Below are 21,816 nucleotides of genomic sequence, written 5' to 3' on the forward strand. Positions count from 1 at the left end.
AAACCTATGCTTATTAAGTGTATACTTAACAAATCAGAATCCATTATGGCGGCATTATGACCCGCAGCTGCACCGACAGTGGAGCCGATCATTTACATGATTGGTAAAGTGGCCAAATGCATAAAAAACTCATGTAGTCTCACAACACTATAAACCTCTTGGTTCATACACAAACAGTCTGAGAACTCTGAGGTTATTAGTACGAGACAAAGTCAGTAACACAGAGACGTCAGCACCAAATATGAATACTATTTATATGTTTTGCAAGTTTTGTCTTTTCTAATGTTGATTTAAAGTTGTGTTTGTTAACATGTTTTTAACTGTCAAGGCCAGTGTTGCTTTTGGAAGGTGATGAGGGACAGCTTGAAGTCAGTCGTGGTGATGAGGAGGAGGAGGAGGAGGAGGAGGAGGAGAAGTAAACTGAGATTGAGTCATATATGGTCAATCTGGTTTTGTGTATTTAAACTTGATGACCGCGTGTAGAGAACAGCAGCAGTGGCGATGTGTGGAGCGGGGCTGAAATTTGCACGAGTTGACTTACGGTGAAGTCGATGAAATACTAGTTTCCCTGGGAATAACCAAAATATTTTGCTGTCACATGCAAAGCTTGCAGCCTAATATTAGGGCCTCTCAATCTCGGGACACGGGACATGAAAAGTCTCATGAGTATAAAGCTTTATTCTTTTTTTTCCCTATTAACACTTTTCTCTTATTACAACAGGACAAATTACTTTCAGCGTTTCTCACCTAATCACACTCACTGTAACTATGATATGAAGGAAATTATTTTCCAGCGAGCCAAAAAAAAATAAATCCCAAAAACAAAATAATGAACTCTGTTCTGTCTTTAGATTTCATGCCAGTCAGTTCTCTGAAACACTGTCTGATCCAAAGTTATTTGGATGTTTCAGAAACGCTAATTTAGCTTTGATTGAAATAACTAATTAGGACAGTTATTCCCACGTTTTGATTTTGTTTTGTCGGTGAAAAAGATGTCGGATTACTTTTAAGTGAATTAATTAAAGATAGTTATGAAATGAAATGGATCTTCATAGTTTGTTAATCATCTTCTCTTTAAGAAATCTGTAGACAAACAACCTAAACAGCCTTCTCAGCAAAGCTGTTATCGGTTTCATATAATCTCTTACATACATCCAAGAATGTCAAAACATAAGCTACCGACTGTGAGGGCAGCAGGTTCGGAACAGATGGACGCTCATATGAACAAGTTGCAGCGATCCAAACACTGCAAGCACTCCTCCTCTCTGCCTGCCTGGCCACACCGCCAAAAAAATGCTATAGCTCCCATATTGAGGAATATAATGAAAACATTACATTAGGTTAGAGATGCTGCGCTAGGAGCAAGGGCTGACAGATGGATGGTGGAGGGAACATGTTGCAGCACCCCAGACCTGCTACCACCCTGGCAGAACTCAGCAACACGCAGGTTAGCATCACCGGCAAGCTAATGCTGCCTACACTAACACAGCTGTTTCCAGTGGACCCCTGCCTGCACCGCAAGGATTTATCATGCTTATATGTTATCATACCAGATAGCTTTGTTAGCTCCCAGGTTGAATCCTTCCCCCCCCCATTCTGGGTGTAAACAGCATGGCCAGTGACAGCTTGTTCCAGCCCAGCCAGCGTTCCCCACAGTCTGCCTCGCTGCCGTCCCAGAGCTCTGCAAGCCTGACCAGTGAGCTAACAGCTTGTACCAGGACAGCGAGCGTCCCTGCTCACAGTTTGCATTGCTAGCAGAGCCCCCCCACCCCCCACCCCCACCTTTGGCTTCCCTTTGCAGTAGTAGCAAGCCGGGCTATAGGGAGTCAACAGATCACCCCACAACAGCTTGTTCACTGCTGAGGTGCTAAAACCAAAGGCAAGGCTACACAACAACATTAACATTGCATCCAGTCAGCAGAGATATCTCATTAGTGTATCCGGGATACTGACAGATGCTGCCATGCCAGACCATCACCTGAAGACGGTGTAATGTCTGATTCACAGCAACAAATGTGCAGCCATCCTGAATAGTTTATGAATTATCCAATATTTCATCTTTTTCTCCTTCAGAGTTGATTGAACTCGAAAGAGAGATAAGCAACAACTAAATATTTAAACTTTTCAACGAGTCTGGAAATGACACTGTCCATTTCACAAAATCAATGCGTATTGTTTTTTTTGTTTTTTTAAATGCAGCAGTTTAGGAAGAGTTGTAGAGTCCAGTCTTGTATTTATACAAAACACATTTGTAACACGTCTTGGGCGACTAGTGATGTACTGTGAGGACGAAATGCAAATGCTTTTTTTTTTGCCATTGTATCTGTTCTCTTAAAGCCTAGCAGAACCACTTATAGACACTCATATATACGGTTATGATATGGCTAAGGTCAGGGCAATCTTGAAACTCATTGGCTGCCTCACGATGATATATGACTCTGGGAAAACGATGGTCATCTTTTTGGTAACTAGCCAGCGGTAAACCTCTTCCAGCCAGGACTTCCTTTTTCCTTTTCCTTGTGCTACATTGTCCATTGTTTACAGTCCGATTAGCCACTTGAGAAGCAGCCTTGTGTTCAGATCAAAGACCAGGGGGAAATTCAACCCTCCAGTCGTGTCTACAGAATAGACACTGTCATTTATTGGCTCATTATATCCCCTCAGAGGGCCCCGAATCCTATCACATCAAAATATCATGTTAGATTACGATTAGTGGAATATGGTTGTTGGCAGTGATTTGAAACGTGAGACACATTGAAGACATCATTGTTCATTGAATAAAACGACCTGAAGTCACTTTAACCCAAATACATTTGTAACATAAACTGTCAATGAAAAGTGAATGGAGCCAACCTGACAATCAAACATTGGTTTGTGGATTTTTAAGTGTTGAACTTAACATTTTTGCTGGGTGTATCTTGGTTGTTTTTTTTTGTCAGAAGTGATCATATTTGGATGAGGGAATAGATTTGCATTACTGGGTCTCCATTCTGGTTGACAGGAAGCCATTGCAGTGACTGTCAATCATGGTTCCATGTCCTACAAATCATAACCATGCTGGGTAAATATATGAAGTAAAAGGTAGGGTTCCTGTCTGGTAGATGTCCATACAATCAGTCTTCTTATTATAGAGAGTGGGGGTCAACCCCTGCTGTCAATGAAAAGAGAAAGTTCTGCCTGTGATAAGACAAAAGGAGCACAATGTCGTTATTCGTACGACTGAAACGACGAGCAGTAATGTAAGCTGGGGTTTCCATCTTCTGGGGAGAAAAGGATCAACCCCATTTTTTACAATAAAGATTTATTTATGCCTTTATTGTAGCGATAAGACAGTGGATAGAATCAGAAACCAGGGACAGAGAGAGTGGGGAATGACATGCGGGAAAGATTTGAACTCGGACCCAAACCACATACATGACAAGTCCTACAGGAGTGTGCGTTTTACCAAATCATGCATTGCGTAACTTTAAAACTAGTAAATGTGTCGGAGAATTTAGCTTCGGGAATGACGGTGATTTTATTTTCTTGACAGCTCTTGTATAGCTACAGTACATACCCATTCCAAAACACCCATTGCCCTGTCTTGTGTGTCTGAATTCCTGCTTATAGACAGATGTGATCATTGTACAGTACATTTAATAAATCCCCCTTCCCTTTGAAAAAAACGTCTCTGTACCTCCACAATGCTTGAAGCGTTCCTGCTGTAATTATCAAACAGGTCAAATGTTTCCCTGAGTGGAAAGATGTGAGTGACACGGTCCAGAGTTTTGGAAAATGATACCAGTCAGACTTGTGATTTTATGTGTGTGTAACCAATATTTTGTGTTTGTGTGTGTGTGTGTGTGTGTGTGTGTGCGTGCTTGTTGTCTGCCCAGTGACACCCAGCGAGAGGCTACTTCCTCAGAGAGTGATTGGTTTGCTGGCGAGACAGCCTGTCTGTGCAGGTGGGAGAGCTGCCCATGTCATCATTTCATGTTCTGTCTGCTATCACTACCATCCACTTCCTGTCATTCACTATTTTCCGAGAAGCTAATCACGCTCTCCTCTCTGTCATCTCTATGATTCATGTCTCACGTTTAATGTTTTTGAATATTTTCCCTGAGCTCCATGCCCCGCTTTCAACACGGCGTTTTTTATTTTTTTATGTTTGAGGAGAGGAGATTTAGGGAAGGTGTTAAATGAAACTCTTAATTGGTTACCAACACATGACCATGAAAAGAAAATAGAACTGGCAGATCCAATTTTTTGTCACAACACAACTCACAACTAATAACAGTTCTAAAAATATAAATAGGCCCTGATGCAAGAAGAAAGGACATGAAGTAATATGTCAAAGGAAATAAAGTGGCACATGTCAGCCAGTTAATATATTTGCAAACTGTAATCTCAATGTGATTGGGATTTATTTTGGACATGTGGCTGGTAAAAAATCCTCTTTTAATTAAGTAAAAGCGTTAAAACTGACAGACATCACTGCTGTGATGACCTCTGTCACCCAGCTGTCGAGTGCTGTCTTACAGTTCAATGAGATTGAGTAAAGGCAGTTCAGACTGTGTTCAAGTTCAAGCAATTCTAACTTTAATAGAAATACATGTCCAACTGATATAACTGAGACAAATGTAAGGCCTCTTTAAGACATTATCTTCGAGAAAAAGAGCAAGAGAGACCTGAAAAGGCACAATCCAAGCAGGTGTTACACATGAGTCTGGTTCTGTTTGAGGTTTCTGCCTCGTAAAAGAAAAGTTTTTCCTTGACACTGCTCCTTGCTAACTGCTCATAGTGGATTCATTTGTGCTTCTATAATATAACAAAGAGTTCTGTCTGTTTGTAAAGTGTCTTGAGATAACATTTGTTTTGAACTGGCACTATAAAAACAAAGATCGATTGCGGTACCATGGCCACAAGACCGAAGCTCTACAGGACTGAAGCCAAAACATGTAGAGCTCCTCCTGCTGACTGGCTGCAGTATAAGTCCCCTATATAACCCCCGCCTCCTCCAGATGGGACATGTGGAAAACTTTCAAATCAAAATACATGTCAAATAATTTTTTCTCAAACATGATTTCTGTCATTATATTTAGTTTTTAATTAAATGTTTTTTAAAGATTTATTTTTGGGCTTTTGTGCCTTTATTGTAGCGATAGGACAGTGGATAGTTTTGGAAATCAGGGAGAGAGAGAGAGTGGGGAACGACATGCAGGAAAGGAGCCACAGGTTGGATTCGAACCCGGGCTGCCCGTGTTGAGGACTACAGCCTCCATACATGGGGCACTAACCACTGCGCCACCGGCGCCCCCAAAAAGATTTAACGCCGTGATTGACAGCTCTATTGACCAATACGGCTTCTGCAGCAATCTGTACCGTCAGAGTACAGGAAGGAGTATTGGTGAGAGGAAACGTGACACACACTAACACTTTTCATAAACGCGGGTGTCTGCATCAACCTGACTTAAGAATCTGTTCTGACCTGAGGGATCTTTTTCTGTTTGATCGTTAAGTTTCATTTGTGCTCTAGTCAGTGGAAGGGGCGGGAGTCAGTTCTGCAGCTCCATCAGCCAGACCCCTTCTGCTCATGTCTTGGCCCCAAATGACATCGCCAGCACAGTATGTAAGCAACCGTTACAGGGGGTATTTTGGCTTCAGTTTTGTACAACGGTAGAAGATGGGGGCACCATGTCCATATTTATGCACAGTCTATGGTAGGTCCAGAATAGATTCAATGCATTAGTCTAAAGCCCTCGGCATCAGTACATGAGTCTCTACCAGGTGAGCTACAGGGGAACGTTTACAAAGAACTGACTCTCTTGTGAATTTTGGGACTCCTCCTTTTGTTTCACAGACACTTCGGACACAACATCTATTAAATAAGAAAACTTTGTTAACCCCCAGAGGGTAAAGTCATTTGCCATTCGGTCAATTCATACACACAACAAACAACATGGACAATGTAATCACAATACACAACAAGTCAATAAATAACAAACCCCATTGAAACCATTTGAGACGTAATGAACAGCAATGAATCACGGCCACTCCTAAAAATGTTCATTAAAATATCTGTCAGCTGTCCTTGGTAGTGTTATTATTCAGCTAATTCCCAGCTAAAACGTATGTAAGCTTAATAAGCTGAAAATGAACGTCTTTCTTATCTTATATTTCTTAACACAGTCAAATAGCCGTGTTAGCCAGAAAGTGTTTGACTTCCTATGTAAGCTGTTGTACTAGTAGCTCACTAGTTATCAGATTAGTTATTTTTGTTGGGGAAAAAATAGGGCCCCACCGATATGGGATTTGTGGGGCCGATACAAAATTAGGGAATTGAAAAAAAGCAAAGAAAAAAACCGTCCATAAAGTGTCTGTTTATTCGTCGCTTTCTTGATCACCCCACTCTGTCTCTCTTTGTTTCTGGCAGTCACTCTGCTGCTACTGTATCATTTGTCACATATGTGGACACTGTAACAAATAAACAGGGGCTGCAAAATATCAGCAGCCATTCAATTTGCACAAGTAAAGGAAAAATAAAGAATATCTAGAACAAGGCCATGTTTTCAACTGAGGAACTACAACAGAAACGGATTTTGTTTTTGAATTTCCGCAGCATCTGACTGTGAAGATTAGGCAAATTAGAAGTAACCAATTTTAAAAAAAACAGCTATTTATTTGTTGCATTGTGTGTTTGAATGGATTTCAAAGAGGATTGTGTCAAAGGAAGACTCCAGAGTCTCTGTTTCCAAAAGAAGTGACAGCCTGCTGAGTCTTTGATGCTTATTTACTTGTGATGCACATCTGCATTGGAACTACATACGAATAAAGTTCTCTCTCTTGTTCTTTTTTTTCCCCTTTTGATCGCCACCCTCTCCCTCATTCTAAAACTACTTTCTCATGTTTTTTAAAGTAGTCAGAAGTAAACACTGCATTTGCTTTAAGTTGTAATACTGTATTGGTCCAAAAAATTCTGTTTAGTTTTCTTGAAATCCCTCTAACAAAGTAGGATCTCTTAAATTTGCGGTCTAGTTTTACATGCCAAGATGTAAACTTGTAAAGCACTAAGTACTAGTCATGATTAGGGTGCCAGGGGGAGGAGAGACAGAGAGACACAGTCATGGTCTGGAGCAAAGTGGGTCAAAAGTGGGTCAAGTTAACCGACAACTGAGGCGGAGTTATGATGCCAACTTTGAGATAAGGGTTATCAACGCAGCAGAGTCATTAAACGACTGTCAAGCAGACCAGATATCTGCTGTTACAGTGTGCAATGTCTGGAAACTGTGTGCCCAAAAAGGCAGTCTTAAAGGCGCTAAAAGTCAGAGACAATCTAACAGTGGGTCCTCAAACAGCTGCTTTAAGAACACTGACAGGAGAGTGTGTGAGTCTGTTACCTGCAGCACCTGCACTCAGACTTTAAAGTAGCCACTGTCTGATCAGCGCTGTGTGATTAGCTTACTGAAAAAGCAGTCATAAACAACCCCTGTATCAGATTGGCAACGCTGACCAAACACCACTATATCTCTGACTAGACTCTTCTCCTCTGTCGCCCCCCGGTGGTGGAATGAACTTCCAAACTCCATTGGATCTGCAGAGTCCCTCTGCACCTTTAAGAAAAAGCTAAAGACCCAGCTCTTTCATGAATACCTACTAACTTAATGATGATGGTCTCCATATTATTGATGATGATGACGGTTGTGACGATGGTTTTTGTTTGATAACGATGACTTATAAGATGTTTTCTATACTGATTAGAGCTCTCAAGAACTGCCCTCAATGTTGTGCTTTGCCTCTGGTCACTTCCTGTCAGCACCTGTGTGTCCAATCAGACTCAAAGCTGATCGTTTGCTCTTACTGACATTGTTCCCTTTTTTCTAGATCCTTGCTTGTGTTGTTCTTACTCTCTGATGTACGTCGCTTTGGATAAAAGCGTCTGCTAAGTGAACTGTAGAATTGTAGAATCTTTGATATGCCAAAATCTGGTACTGTACACAAGAAGGGGGGGGGGGGGTCTCTCTCAAAATCATGGTCAAAGGTGAAATGTCATTCACTTATCTTGATGTCTTCAGAGGCAACACACACTTTCTTATCGTGTAAATGAAGCCATACTCAAGTTCTAGCAGCCCCTGACTTTTATATATGACCAATGGGTGATGTGCTGCAGACTTCCTTCCACACTCGCAGGCTGATAGAAGATCACTTCTTCAGAGGCAGAAGCTCCTTCATAGCGCTTCTCAACAGCGCTCATGGTTGCTAGGTTACGAAAGGTAATTTCTGCTTCCCTCTGTAATGCCAGTTAGGTGTGTTTTAGATAGCTCTGTGTTCTTTGGTTTAATGCAAAAGGGAATATTACAAAGAAAACATGTAAAGGAGTCATGTCCTGCTCTAGACCTGACAATTTTACTCCTGAAAAGACAAGTGAGACCAGCGTCTCCTCCGCCATTGTTGACAAAGCTGATATCAGAAGAGAAGCCCCTTCTTTATTCTGTTGGGTTGGAGAGGGAAAAGTCACACTGACGAGAGGGCCGCTGTTCTAAAAGTCCAACTGTGAGTACACTGTCTGTGGAGAAGAGCCCTAAATGGTTCCTGGGATTGTATAAATATAACCGCAGTGCAAACTAACTTTTTAATTTATCTTTTTAAAACCTTGTTGAGAGAGGAAGAGAGAGAGAGAGTCTTAATTAAAGTGTGGAAAAGTCAAACATGAAACATTTGTCAAACATGAAAAACAATTTCAGTAATCAATCATGAAGGGTTGTTTTTGACTTCAGCCTCAGATCCTCCTCCTCCTCCTCCTCCTCCTCCTCACTCTTCATCATCATCTCTCATTTATCTCCTTCCCTCTTTCACTCTCTCAGCAGGAAGGCTTTCCCCATGACAGTCCCAGAACAGCTCCTTGTCCCTACACAACACGGGGAAACAACCATCCAGGCGCACACACACTCTCATTAACAAATAAACTCATGCTGGTTAAGTGAAAAGCACACAGGCTTACACACATACACACTCTCTCACACACAAAGGCTCCAAACATGAGCATTGAGTGGCCACATTAATTACTCGGGCGGTGGGGGTTTCCCTCCCTGCCATGTCCACTGTGGGCCCTGAGATATTTAATAAACCTGTCACCCCCCAGGACTCCCTGCCTTAACCTAGAGCTAATGAGACACACACACGCGCGCACACACACACACACACACACGCACGCACACACACACACACACAGATGGAGTGGAGGTCAGGTCACAGGGGTTTGCCTCTTGCAGCTGGACTGGAAGTGTGATGCCACAGAGTCGATCTCAGTCGATACAGTCCTACATTTTCCATAAATCCAGCCAAACTAACCTGCAGGTTGTAAAGGCAGTCACGTTAAACTGACGATACTGTGAAGCATCATCTTCAGCGTAATCCTCAAAACTGATTCAAAAACTGAGGTTGCTGTCTATTCATTGAATTGTTATTCAATGTGCTCTAACCGCAGACTGTATACAATGTGGACGGAGTTGCAGTGATGTCACCTATTACTTCCTGAAGAGGCGTTTTGAATGTCGGTCGCCCCGGTTGGGAATTCTATCTCAAACCTAATTTTGAATAATCTAGAGACAGGAAGAGAGGTAAAGCTAAGGCGGGGCCTAAAGCGCCCTGCTAAACAGCTACAACGTCCACCTGTCAGTCAACGCAAATAAAAAACAATCCCCCCTCCCCCAACAGTGTGCAGTAATTAATTATCAATCCAAATTGTTGTTTATTTTGATCAAGATGTAGAAATCTTTCTTTCTTTTCTTTTTAATAAGATTTAGTTTTTTCTTTTTGTGCTTTTATTGTAGAGACACGATAATGGAAAGAGACAGAAATCAGGGAGAACGAGAGAGAGTGGGGAATGACATAAAGGAGCCACAGGCCGGATTTGAACCCAGCCCTCCTCTAACTAACCACTAGGCCACCGGCGCCCAACATGCTTATTTCAAAAGTGGGCAGTTTTACACGCGACCTAATGGGGATCCCTTTGCTTTTGCCGCCAGCCTGCAACGGACACTCGATTAACTGCCAGAGCCGCCTAGCCTGAACTTAAATTAGCATTTAACCGACTTTGAAATGAGTCGTTAAGAACATTCCCTTCTGCACAAAGAGCACAGCTTCAAGTTATCGCTTTATGAATCAGAGCAGCAAACAGAAGTCCCGCCATCTGAAAATGATTCATTTCATAACACTCCTGTAAACCAAACACAGACGGTGCTCACTTCAAATGTAAATAGCTGATGAGCTGCCGGTTGGTTGACTGCTCATATAATTGCTTTGTATCGTGATTCCAAAACTTATTGAAATTATTCTCTCAACATAACCAAGCTGGTGGAGTCCCGCAAAATACATCAGGAAAATGAACAGAAACTCCACTTCAAATGTTATCACATTTCAACTGAAGCACATTTCTGTATCTTCTAGCACACTTATTATCATGTGCCATAGTTACATAGGAGCTTACAGGGTGTTTGGGTTTCCAGTTGCTCTGACAGAAACAGCACTGCGGTGTCTTTAGTCAGCCTTAAGCAGCGATGTAGGTCGCAGCATCTCATTGTAAAAAAAGGGGGACGCGTCTGAATCCTGACACTTGACGCTTAAAACTGCAGGTTTTGCAGTGCGCCTCAACCCCCAAATGTCTCCAAGTTGGTTAAGAACTGACGTAACACATGCTGTGGGTAACACTGTAAGCCCGTACACACACACACTGTACAGCAAGTCAGAGAAATCACAGTCAACCTACATCTGTCACACTGCAAAGCCCCGTGTGTACAGAGAGCTACAGCCAGCCATGTCAGGCATCTGAGCGTGTGTGTGTGCGCTATGTGTGTGTGTGTGTGTGTGTGTGTGTGTGTGTGTGTGTGTGTGTGTGTGTGTGTGTGTGTGTGTGTGTGTGTGTGTGTGAGCAAAAAAGATGCCAGGCAGAGAGTGTGTGAGTGTGTGGGTGAGCGTATGGGCACCTACTCCATGTGAATGCCAGAAGCGAGGGAATGAGCCCCGGAGGCATGGAGAAAGTGTGTGTGTGTGTGTATTTCTGTGTGTATGTGTGTGTTTTTTTTCACCCAGACAAGGTTTTAGAGTGATGATAGGATTAGATTAGTCTGACAGAAGCAACAAGGCCAACGTATGTCTGAATCCTCAGCTCTGGAAATCTGGGGATTAAGGTAGAACAGAATTTCTGTCTCTCACAGACACGCTGGCACACACACGCACACACACACACACACACACACACACACACACCCAAACACTCTCAAACACACTTGTTTTTTTCCCTAAATTGTGTACTAAGGCGAGACATGCAGCACAAAGGAGGATGTAGATATAGTGTGCATAAACACACGCCCTCCTCTGTAAGCAGACTTTACATACAGGCGAGGACACACACACTCAAACAGTTTCAGCAACTCACAATAACCTGATGACTTCTGTGTCTCTGTTCTCCTGCCGTATAACTAAATCCAATATCCTTCAAAATACACCTCATGTCTCACACAGCAACATTCACACTCACCTACACACACACACACACACACACACACACACACATACACACAAGCAAATCAACCAGCCACCTACACGCAAACACACTCCGATGATGGGTCCTGAGGCCCACCCAGAGGTGGCAGGCTCCGTACCACACAGTCAGCCTGTCTCCTAAAATTGTTTTCTCTTCAATCAACCTAGCGGGGCCAGTTTGTCATGCAAATGCAGCCCTGGCTTCCCTCCTTTTGTTGCCGTGACAGATTAGTGACTGTGTGTGTGTGTGTGTGTGTGTGTGTGTGTGTGTGTGTAGGTGAGTGTGATGTTCGTTGAGCACCATTTTTTCTCCTTGTATAGTAATCCATAGGGGTGTGTGGAGAAATACTTTGTACATCTCTGTATTTATTTGTTACTATCTGTCATTCTCTCACTCACTGTCGCTCTCACGTCCGTCCTGTCACCGCCTCAGCATCTATCCACATCGTGTTGTTCATTTTTTTTCAATGAAGATGTATTGAACTGCTGAATCTCGACGAGGTACCAAAGAACCCCCAACACATGTTTATGCTTGCCTTTACCCTTTTGTGTGTGTGTGTGTGTGTGTGTGTGTGTGTGTGTGTGTGTGTGTGTGTGTGGGTGGGTAGGAGGGGGGTTTGTTCTGAATAGAATCAGAAACAGGAATGAAAGAGCAGAGGAAGACATGTAGAAGAGGAGCCACAGGTCGTAGTTGAACCCCAGCTGCTCCCTTGGAGGATGACAGTCTCTATCCGTGGGGCGCGCTTCATTATCGCTAGACCATGTGGCACCCCGTACATGCCCTTCTGGTACAGAAATCTTGGTATAACATTGAAGCCCTGTCATTATTGCAAAAATTGCTCCAGGCTGTGATTTCACACATTGGACTTATTTCTCAAAGCAAAAGAAGCTATTCTGTGACATTAAACAAACATCTAAAGCATCAGTATGGCTTCCTAAACAATACTTACAGTCCATTACTTTTCCTTTAATGTGGCAGTTGATCTATACTTAAAGGGTAGGAAGCTGTGTCTGATGCTGTGATGACAGTAGTTTGTATCAATGCTACGTGTGGTGGACGTATTCATCGCATCAACGAAGGAGGCGTAATGAACATTCTGGTGAGCAGGGGCGCCTCCAGGAACTCCGGGCCCCATGAAAAGATATCACATTGGGGCCCTACCACGGCCCAAACTAATTTCTATGACCGCACCGCCACAACTTTGAACAACTACGCTTTGTTTTTACACCCTGAAAATGGAAGATAAATAATCACTGTAGTATTTCCTCATAGTTTAAAAATAATTCAAACTTTGTAATATACACACCTTTCAGACAGTTGAAGCGGGGAGGAGGGGGGGGGGGGGGAGGCCTTTGAGACAGACTTCACATCTTTTACAGAAAGGAATTCTGAATGTTTGTTTATTTATTCAGACAATTTTAGTTATCTCATATCTTCCCTACAACTTAGAGAAAAAAGCGAAATAAGAAATACATTTTTATTTCAGGCACATGGGTAGTCAGTCCCACTTTCCCCCCCACTACGACACCCCTGCTGGTGAGCGGGAAAGAGTACGAGGCAGCTTTACTACACAAACTGGCCCCGCAGGTCATCACACTGCTCACCTGTTTGTTGTGAATGTTCCTGAATATCACTTCCTGTGTTCAAACATCAGCGCACCACGACTTCAGAAACTTCACAAATGTCGCTGTTTGTGTTTATGTGACATCACCACAATACATATTTGACACAATAAAGTACTCTAAACTAAATAATTTAGTGCCATCAGACTTCTGGGAGAGGCATTAATGGGGATTTGCATTTACAATTTATAACATTATATTTAAAAAATGTAATGCTGCAAATCTTCAGTCATGAAAATAATCATAGATTTGGATTCCAGCAAATCAAATACATCATATTGATGTTGTCTGAAGCTCAGATAAAGAGAGTTCACCACTTGAAAAGATCACCCAATCAAAGCGTCTGTATAAAGACCTAACACAGCTCGACAGGAAATGGGACAAACCGAAGCTTCAAGCGTTGTATTATCCTAAAAAAAAAAAGTGACATTATATGAAACAGTGGCATGAAGCACATTGTGGGGGAATCATCGATTAAACAAAATGTGTTCAACACATAAAGCCACTCGCTGGAGCAACAATCAATTTCAAGGTCTGAAAGAATTACTGGAAATATCTGCCCATCGCGTCTTCTGAGAAAAAAAGTCACATCCCTCTGACTCCTGCTCACGAGGATCCGGAGCTTTTCTGTCCATTAGCGGGGTAAATAGAATGTGCGAGGTGAATTACCTTTCATCTTTAAATGAAAGCATGACATACTTCTCAAGATAAAGGACGACAACAATTTGCACAATAGCCCTCTAAACAATCACTGAATGACTCTTTTCATTTTTCCTGCTGAATGTGTTGAGCCTCACATTTAGGAACACTATTGATCCTCTGCAAACCCTGAAAACACTAATTCACTTTTTTTTTGTGTGGCATTTCAAAGGTTTGCGTAAAATTAGCTTGACAGTTAGATGAAAACATATCTTTGGTTCTTTTTTTGCCGTCTATTAGTCCCCCCTGATTTCACTTTTTCTCTCCTCTTACGCGTCCGTCCCCGAACTTTCTCTCCCTTTCTTTCTATCACCCCATCCCCCCCCCCCCCTCTCTCTCCTCTTTCATCACTTTTCTATCACTGTCTTGCTCTCCTTTATTTCCTCTTTTATCCATTGTCTCCCTCTTTCTCCTCTCAGTCATCTATCTACTCCTCTGTGTCAGAACATTACAGAGCCGTCAGAGTCCATGGTGTCCCAGTCAGCAGCACAGGTCAGGTAATGAATCTCCCCCCCCCCCCTCTGGAGCCCAGTGTGTCAGAGCTCTTTTATCACCCTGCTCAGTGGGGGCAGGACAGAGTGGGATGGCAATCGGTTGATGCGGGGTCCAGGTTAGTATGGAGAGACCACCATACAGGCACTTCATCAGCCTGTGACGTGGGCTGGCACACAGCAGACTGCAGCACGATGGGGGCTCGGTCTTAAAGCTAGGCGGTATACCAAAACACTTCTGGGGTTTTTTAATCCACACACTAGAAAATGCTTGCAGACATGATTGTATGTTTAGCTGTGCCAGTTAAAAAGACATTCAAATTACAGATCCATAATCATGCTAAAACCACGAGCTTGAATTACTCCAAAAATAATTATAAAATAAATATAATATATAATATATAATATAAAATAATAAAATTAAAACTAAAAGATTGTGGCTGTTCATTTGTAACTAATGAAATTCCTCCACATATTTAAAAGAAGTTCATTTGATTTCAATTACAGATTTCTGGTTATGAAATCCAAATTATTGTAAAAATGATTTCAAACTGTTTTTAGGTCTGATGTTCTTGTTAACGTAAATTCAAATTTCTGTTATTTTTTGTCATAATATTACACATCCCATTTTTTAGAAAAGCCAGTTTTGTATATTTTCAATGCCAAAATGACACCATAAAATGAAACAAATCAAAAAGTATTATCAGCACACGGCTCCTCTGCTTCTTACTGTCCTCCAGTTATTTTACGCCCTGCGATGGAAACAGTCTGAGGTCATTTAGTGAAGGTTTTAAATTCGGTTGGCTGCAAACAAACTGTCTACTATAATTACTTATTTGTGTTGCTTTTCTCGTTCAGGCACCGTTAAATTCTTCTGCCTTTGTGCGGATAAATGTTGTGCCGATTCATAGCGTAGCTTGTCCCCAGTGGTGTTTTTGAGTTTGAGAATTTTTAATTGAACATCGTGATTCTTTTGCACTTCATTGTGACACATTGTGTATTGATGCTGTGTTTTCAGACTGTACAGAGCGCTACAATTAGTTGGATGATCCTTAATTAAAGAAATGATAAATTAGGTGTTGCTAAAAAATCAATGTTTAAACCAAGAGGCATCCTCTAATGTTGAAAAATAAAGTCATGTGCCAGTGCAATAGAACTGCAGTTCTTGCAGTATCCACTTAAGGCTGACTGAAAAAGCCAATACATCCCCATTAAGTGTCATATTAAGATGCCCATTTTTACAGCAGAGATAAACAAGTTTACAACCTGGCTGTACGGGGGTGAACTTTTTATAACCCGTCTGTTTAGATTATATACAGTAAAGGCTCAGAGTAATTCAATTATTTGCAAGAGACGCACCAATCCAACTTTTTGAGATCTTACATGTATGTGTAAGGCAGTATCAGGTTATCCTAACTTTATAAAACAACTTTAAATACATTAATACACATAAATCTCCAGTTAAATTGGAGTCCATGGTATGTAATCCATCAATGTTTTTAGCATGTAGCATGTAGCACTGCACTATGCAGTAACATGAGAGCTCCAGGTATCTGAGGTGAAGCTAATTGAGTTTACATCCAATCATTATGCTTTTAAATGTTGGAACTGAAGAAGCCAGCTCAGAACGCCTTTAGATGTCAGCGAGCTCACACTCAGATCTACCTCTTTGCCTGTTGCTCGATTGACAGAACGTCATTGCTCTGCTTCAAAATGCCTTTTCAGAAACCAATGGGTGACATCACAGAGACTTCATCCATGTTTTTTTTTTTTACAATTTAAACTAAGAAAAAAAGAATCCCTCCAAACCAAGCCCTGTTTTCCACAGGTCCAGTTATGTGGAGGTGGGCGCTGTATTCATTCTTTGAACACAAACGCTGTGAAACAATCAACAACAGAGCCGCTTCATTCCTCAGATTCACTGATGTTCTTTCGAAAGCTGCTCCCTCTCTTACCTCACCCTAAAGCTCATCAGTTAAACCAGGGGCCGATTTCAAATGGCCATTTACAAACAGCAGTCTCCATCCCCTGCCTTTCATACGGCGTAGCTCGAGGTCTCTGACGGCCGCGTGTGTGTTTAATGACAGGGTTGAGTTTGCCTGCGTTTGAACCAGAATGTTGTGAGTGCGGGTAAAAGCCGCTCTCAGAAAACAGTTCAGCTCTCTCCGTGTCGTCGGCTTCCACGTAAGCCGACTCAGCTCTTTAATGCTGACTGGTGTCAGCTGGACGGTCGACAGACTGGACCCCCGTCAGGCTGAATGACTCTTTAATGCGACTGCCACTGAGTCACACTACTTCTTCTCCTAGTCCCACTCATCCTTATGCTCCCTCCTGTCGGGTCAAGATTGCTCCTTTTCCCCTCTCGTTTACCCTGCATCCTTCCTACGCTTCCTCCGTCCTCCACTTCCTTTACTCTTTTGCTTTTCTGTCTCTCATCTTTCCTCCCATTCACCCCCCCCCCCCCCCTTCCATCCTTCTTTTCATACTGCTTCTCCGCTGGCACCGTTAGCAGTGATTACTCATCGTGGATAGCAGAGTCTCAGCCTCTCTGTCCTTCCTGTCTGCTCTACCCGCAGTGTGTGAGTGAGTGTGTGTGTGTGTGTGTGTGTGTGTGTGTGTGTGTCCACGTGTGTGCATATGCATGTCTCACAGATTGGTACGAGGGCAGAGCGTCACGCCTTCTTGTGTGAAATGAGTGATGAATAAATGACTGTATAATTCAATCTGAGCCCGGTCAATATGCAGAGGCTGAATATTTAAAAGCCTCTAAGCTCATCTGTCAGTACAGAGCCATTAGCAGAGGAGGAGGAGGAGGAGGAGGAGGAGAGCACTGCTGGACGTATTGGACATACCTCAGGAGAACTCTCCTCCTAATGTAGTCAACCGCTTTGGCCATCTGTGTGCGAGTGTGTGTGGAAGTGTGTTTCTCAGTCAACGTGAATGTGTGTGTGTGTGTGTGTACCATCATGTTTGCATATGTGTGCGGCCACATTTAAAAAAAAAAAAAAAAAAGCGCTTGACTTTTTAACAGTCCCACTTCTCTGCCTTTGCCCACCCCAAAAAAAAAAAGACGGGACTGGAGAGGTGCTTGGTTGGTTTAAAAAAAATATATATATATAAAATTTAAAAATGTGCCGGATCAGACAGGCTGAGTGGGAGGAACAATGACCTAGTTTCCAAAAACACTCGGCAACTCCGTCGGTACCACGAGCGCACTGGAGAACGGATCGCGCAATGTAACTGTCTCCGTCAAACGTGTGTGTGTGTGTGTGTGTGTGTGTGTGTCTTTTTGTTTATCAGCATTTTGTTTTTGGTTTTTTTTCCAGTCTTTCATTGTCTCATTCTTTCATCTGTCATCTCCTGCATCTCTGTTGTTTACTTTTCTCTCTTCCTTGTCCCCTTTTTTCTTTCATCTGTCCTACTTCCTGTTAGAACGCGCTGAGCCGGATGGGAACCAGAGAGAGTGTGTGTGTGTGTGTGTGTGTGTGTGTGTGTGTGTGAGAGAAGACTTAGTAGCTGTGTCATGCTGCACTGCTGGGAGGCCACAGGGTCCTTGACTGCCGTCTGAATTCTAACAGGACAAGTCGCAGCGTGCGAGAACCTCTCGTTCTGTTCTCTTCTACCTCTCTGTCTCTCTCAGAAGACGTTCAACAGAGCTAACTGATGCTCTAGCCTCAAAGACGAGGGGTGTGCTTGGTAGTCTAAGGGCGTTCTCACACCTACAGTTTGATTGCTCTTGTCTGAATCACTGACCGATTTGTTACATCGTTGCGTAATTAACTCATGTTCGGTCTGTGTTCACGCGGGGAAATTTAACGAGCGGACAAAAATGTGTGAAGCTCTCTCTTGGGAAAAATCCTGAAGGTAAACAAAGATAGTTAACTACTGCCTCGCTGCGGCTGCTCCAAAGATACTTCTCAATTTCATACTGGACAGACAACTACACGCATTGATGTTGGCGCCGGTCATCAGTTTTCAGATTGTGTGCATTTATCACTGTTGGCAAACGATACAAAAATTTGAAATTGAGGCGCAACTGTGACTCGTAGATAATACGTTCAATATTATATAAGACAGAAGAAAGCGCATGTAAATCCTCCTCAACCGTGACTGGCTCATCCACCAAAATAGCTTCAAAAGATCCGTCAGGCACGCATGTGGTCTTTAACATACAGTATGTTCGGCACTGGCTAAGGTAGCTGGTTGAATCCAAAAAAAGCGCAACTAGGTTGGCTCGAGGTTCGGTTCACGCCCCTACCACAAACCAGAGTCCAAAATATGGCAGACGGGTCAAAGTACGGTTGTTTGGTCCGCACCAGGTTTTGATTGACTTTGCTTTCACACAAGCACATACAAACCGCACTGACTTGGCAAAGGACTCAAGTACATTTTGACTGAACCGAACAGATGACGTGTGAAAACGCTGTCGCAGTCACAGCGCATCACTTTTTGTTCACTGGACAAATTTAGCCCTCCTTTTAAACGTTCATCTGTAGAACAACTTTGCAGGAAAAAAGTAGATGCACAACATCTAGTAACACACACATTGACCACCAGGGACAAATCAACAGAAACACAACATAAAAACACCAAATCACTCTGAAAAACGATTACAAAGGCAAAAAATATCAACAAAAAAAAAAACAACTACAAAGAGACTCAAAATAACCAGAAAGTTAAAAAAAAAAGACTCCAAACAATTTCAAAGATCCATATCAAGACCACACAAAAAAATACAAATACACAAAAATACATGTAAGGAGACATTAAATGACAATAAAGTTCATTTTACAACACAACGTGAACACAAAGATTTGCGACCTGGTGGCCTAGGTAAGTTCAGGAGCCCGATGTATTCAGGCTGTAGTCGTCAAAGCCAGCCATCCGGGATGAAATCTGATCTGTGACTCTTTTCCCACATGTCATTCATGCTCTCTCTCTCTCTCTCTCTCTCTCTCTCTCTCTCTTCCCAAAATACACAAGATATACAAAACAATAAAAGACAGACAACACGACGAAAAGGAGACAGACAATAACCACAGTGACAGAAAAGAGACGTGAAAGGACAAGAGACAGAAGATCGATGCGTGGTTCAACACATTGGTCCACTCTGACCACAGCCTTCACCCCTCAGAGCAGCTGGATAATGTGAGTGACAGACGATAACGTAACATGATCTGAGATGTAACATGACACCTTTCATGCACTTTACCTAATTGAATCTAGTTAATTATTGATTCTATTATCATTGTCCCTTTTTACCACTTACAGGTCTATTCGCTGGACAGGCATAATTGATTCCTGTTAATGTCACTTTGGAAGTAAATGGCAATTAATGGAGACTGAACAGCACAGATATGAATAACTGATGACCCGTCTTATGTCCTGAACGCACTCACACAAAATGTAGCCAGCTCAATCATTTGGCCATCAGTCCGATCCTAAGTCCTGTCCAGCCTGAACCATCGCACCGAGTTGTTTTTATGTTACAGGGTGATGTCAATGTTGAAGAACACTTTATCATGCAAATGACGACCCGATCCACCAGACAGGATGTCAATGTTCCACGGAATATTTGCATCTTAAAGTAGCCTCAGACAGTGACCACAAAACACCTGATCAGCCTGTTGGAAGAGCAAATAATACTTCTTACTGCCAAGTGTATCCCAGTTCTGCTCCTCTGCTCCTCTGCTCACCTTTACCAGTAACTTTCCACTCTGCCTGGCAGCACAGCCACTCCCACCACATCAGCTACCTTTTCTCACCTGTGCACACTGTTCTCCCTCCCGTGTACAATCAAGCCAGAGTATAAGCCTCTCCTGTTCGCTCGCTCTTTGCCTGATCGTTCTCGGGCCCTACATGCAAGACTACCCAGCACTCTCACTTGAAACTATTCTGCCCACCACGCAATCGTTGAGAATCCAGTTTGTTGTAGCATCAGTAAAAAATAAGTTTATAGGCACAAGAAAGATAATAAGTCAGTTGAAGGAAAAGTTTAAAAAAAAAACTGAAGGCAGAGAAAATTACAGCTGTCTGTCGTAAACATCAAGATTTTGAAGTCAATACTAAACAATACATTGAAACTGAGGTGAAACTTACGGTGGCTGATAAGTGCAAAGCAAAATTACAAATGTGAGACAAATTTACATTTTGAAAAACCTTTTTACAACAAAATTAGAAAACCAAAACGCTTATACCAAGAAAAAAACACATTTACATTTTATAAAACAAATTTACAAGATATGAAACACTTTTACAAACCCCAAACAAATTTACAAACAACAGAATCTTGGCAAAATGGGAATGTACCAAATGTCGGAAGTGACCCGGAAGTGATCGAGTGAGGGGTCATTTTCTTTGTTTTATTTTTGTTTATTTGGTACATTCCCTTTCCGTCAAGATTCTGTCGTTTGTAAATTTGTTAGGGGACTGGTAAAAGTGTTCTGCCTCTTGTAAATTTGTTTTGTCCTTGGTAAGTGTTTTTAGTTTTGTAATTTTGTTTCATAAAATGTAAAAATGTTTTTCAAAATGTAAATTTGTCTCACATTTTGTAAAAGTGTTTAACACTTTGTCATTTTGCTTTGCACTTCCCAGCCACCGTAGAAACTGCAACCTTAGGTAATCTAACAGTCATCCAATATTGGGCAAATTAAATTTGCTTCACTAATGGAAAGTGAAAGCATGAGTACTAAACAAAGTGATCATACATATCTTAGGGATGTCATCAAACACAGAGAATATATTCCAAGTTATCTCACATTTCAAAACGATTCACCATGACCACCATATTTTATGGAGGACTTTACTACCACTGATGTAACTTATGTCTTTGTTGGAACTATCTCAGCTGGTGCAACACCTTCAATTCTTGTAGTGCGTAGACTCAGTTCAAATTACGTTCAAAGTAAGCTACATTTGAACTCCCGTAACCGAGACAACAAGTCAGAAACTCCCTCTTGTGGTCCAAAGCTTTTGGCTTGCTCTTCAAACACAGACACTCCACAGAGCTCTGAGATGAACTAGTTAACAGCATTGAATATCTATCTGTCTTTCTATTGAGAAGCTTCCACTCCATCGAAGCCCAGGACGAGCAGAGACAAACAAAATGTAATATTTGATTCTTTAGAATCTCCTTTCACTATCCACTTTACCTTAACCCCGGGGAAACGTCATGAGGTCAAGGAAAGATGTTAGGGAGAATTCATAAAGGACGTAGGGAAAGGAGATCTCGTTGCTCTTACAATCTGACCACATTTTCCACTAGGCCACGTCATTAAATGCGACGGGCCGGCGGAGGTTAATGACGTGGGTCTGCCGTGTTGAAACTACAATGTTCAGAAAATGGACTACAAAAAGATCATCTAAAAAAACTTTCCCCTGTGCCTTCTTACCGGTGAAATAATCCTAATCACCACAAGGTTGGGATTGAAATAAAAGCAATATAGACCACCAGGCTACAAGTCAGAAAAGTGAAACCATCAGC

The 21,816-nt window shown here is 42.1% G+C and overlaps 1 protein-coding gene across 1 annotated transcript in view; it reads right to left on the minus strand.

The window, feature by feature from the left end:
* LOC132983415 (low-density lipoprotein receptor class A domain-containing protein 4-like) overlaps positions 1-21,816 on the minus strand; it is a 223,958-nt gene that overhangs the window by 59,321 nt on the left and 142,821 nt on the right. The gene's annotated exons all lie outside the window — the stretch shown is intronic.

Source organism: Labrus mixtus, chromosome 11 (genome assembly GCF_963584025.1).
Source record: "Labrus mixtus chromosome 11, fLabMix1.1, whole genome shotgun sequence".
Classification (NCBI taxonomy): Eukaryota; Metazoa; Chordata; class Actinopteri; order Labriformes; family Labridae; genus Labrus; species Labrus mixtus.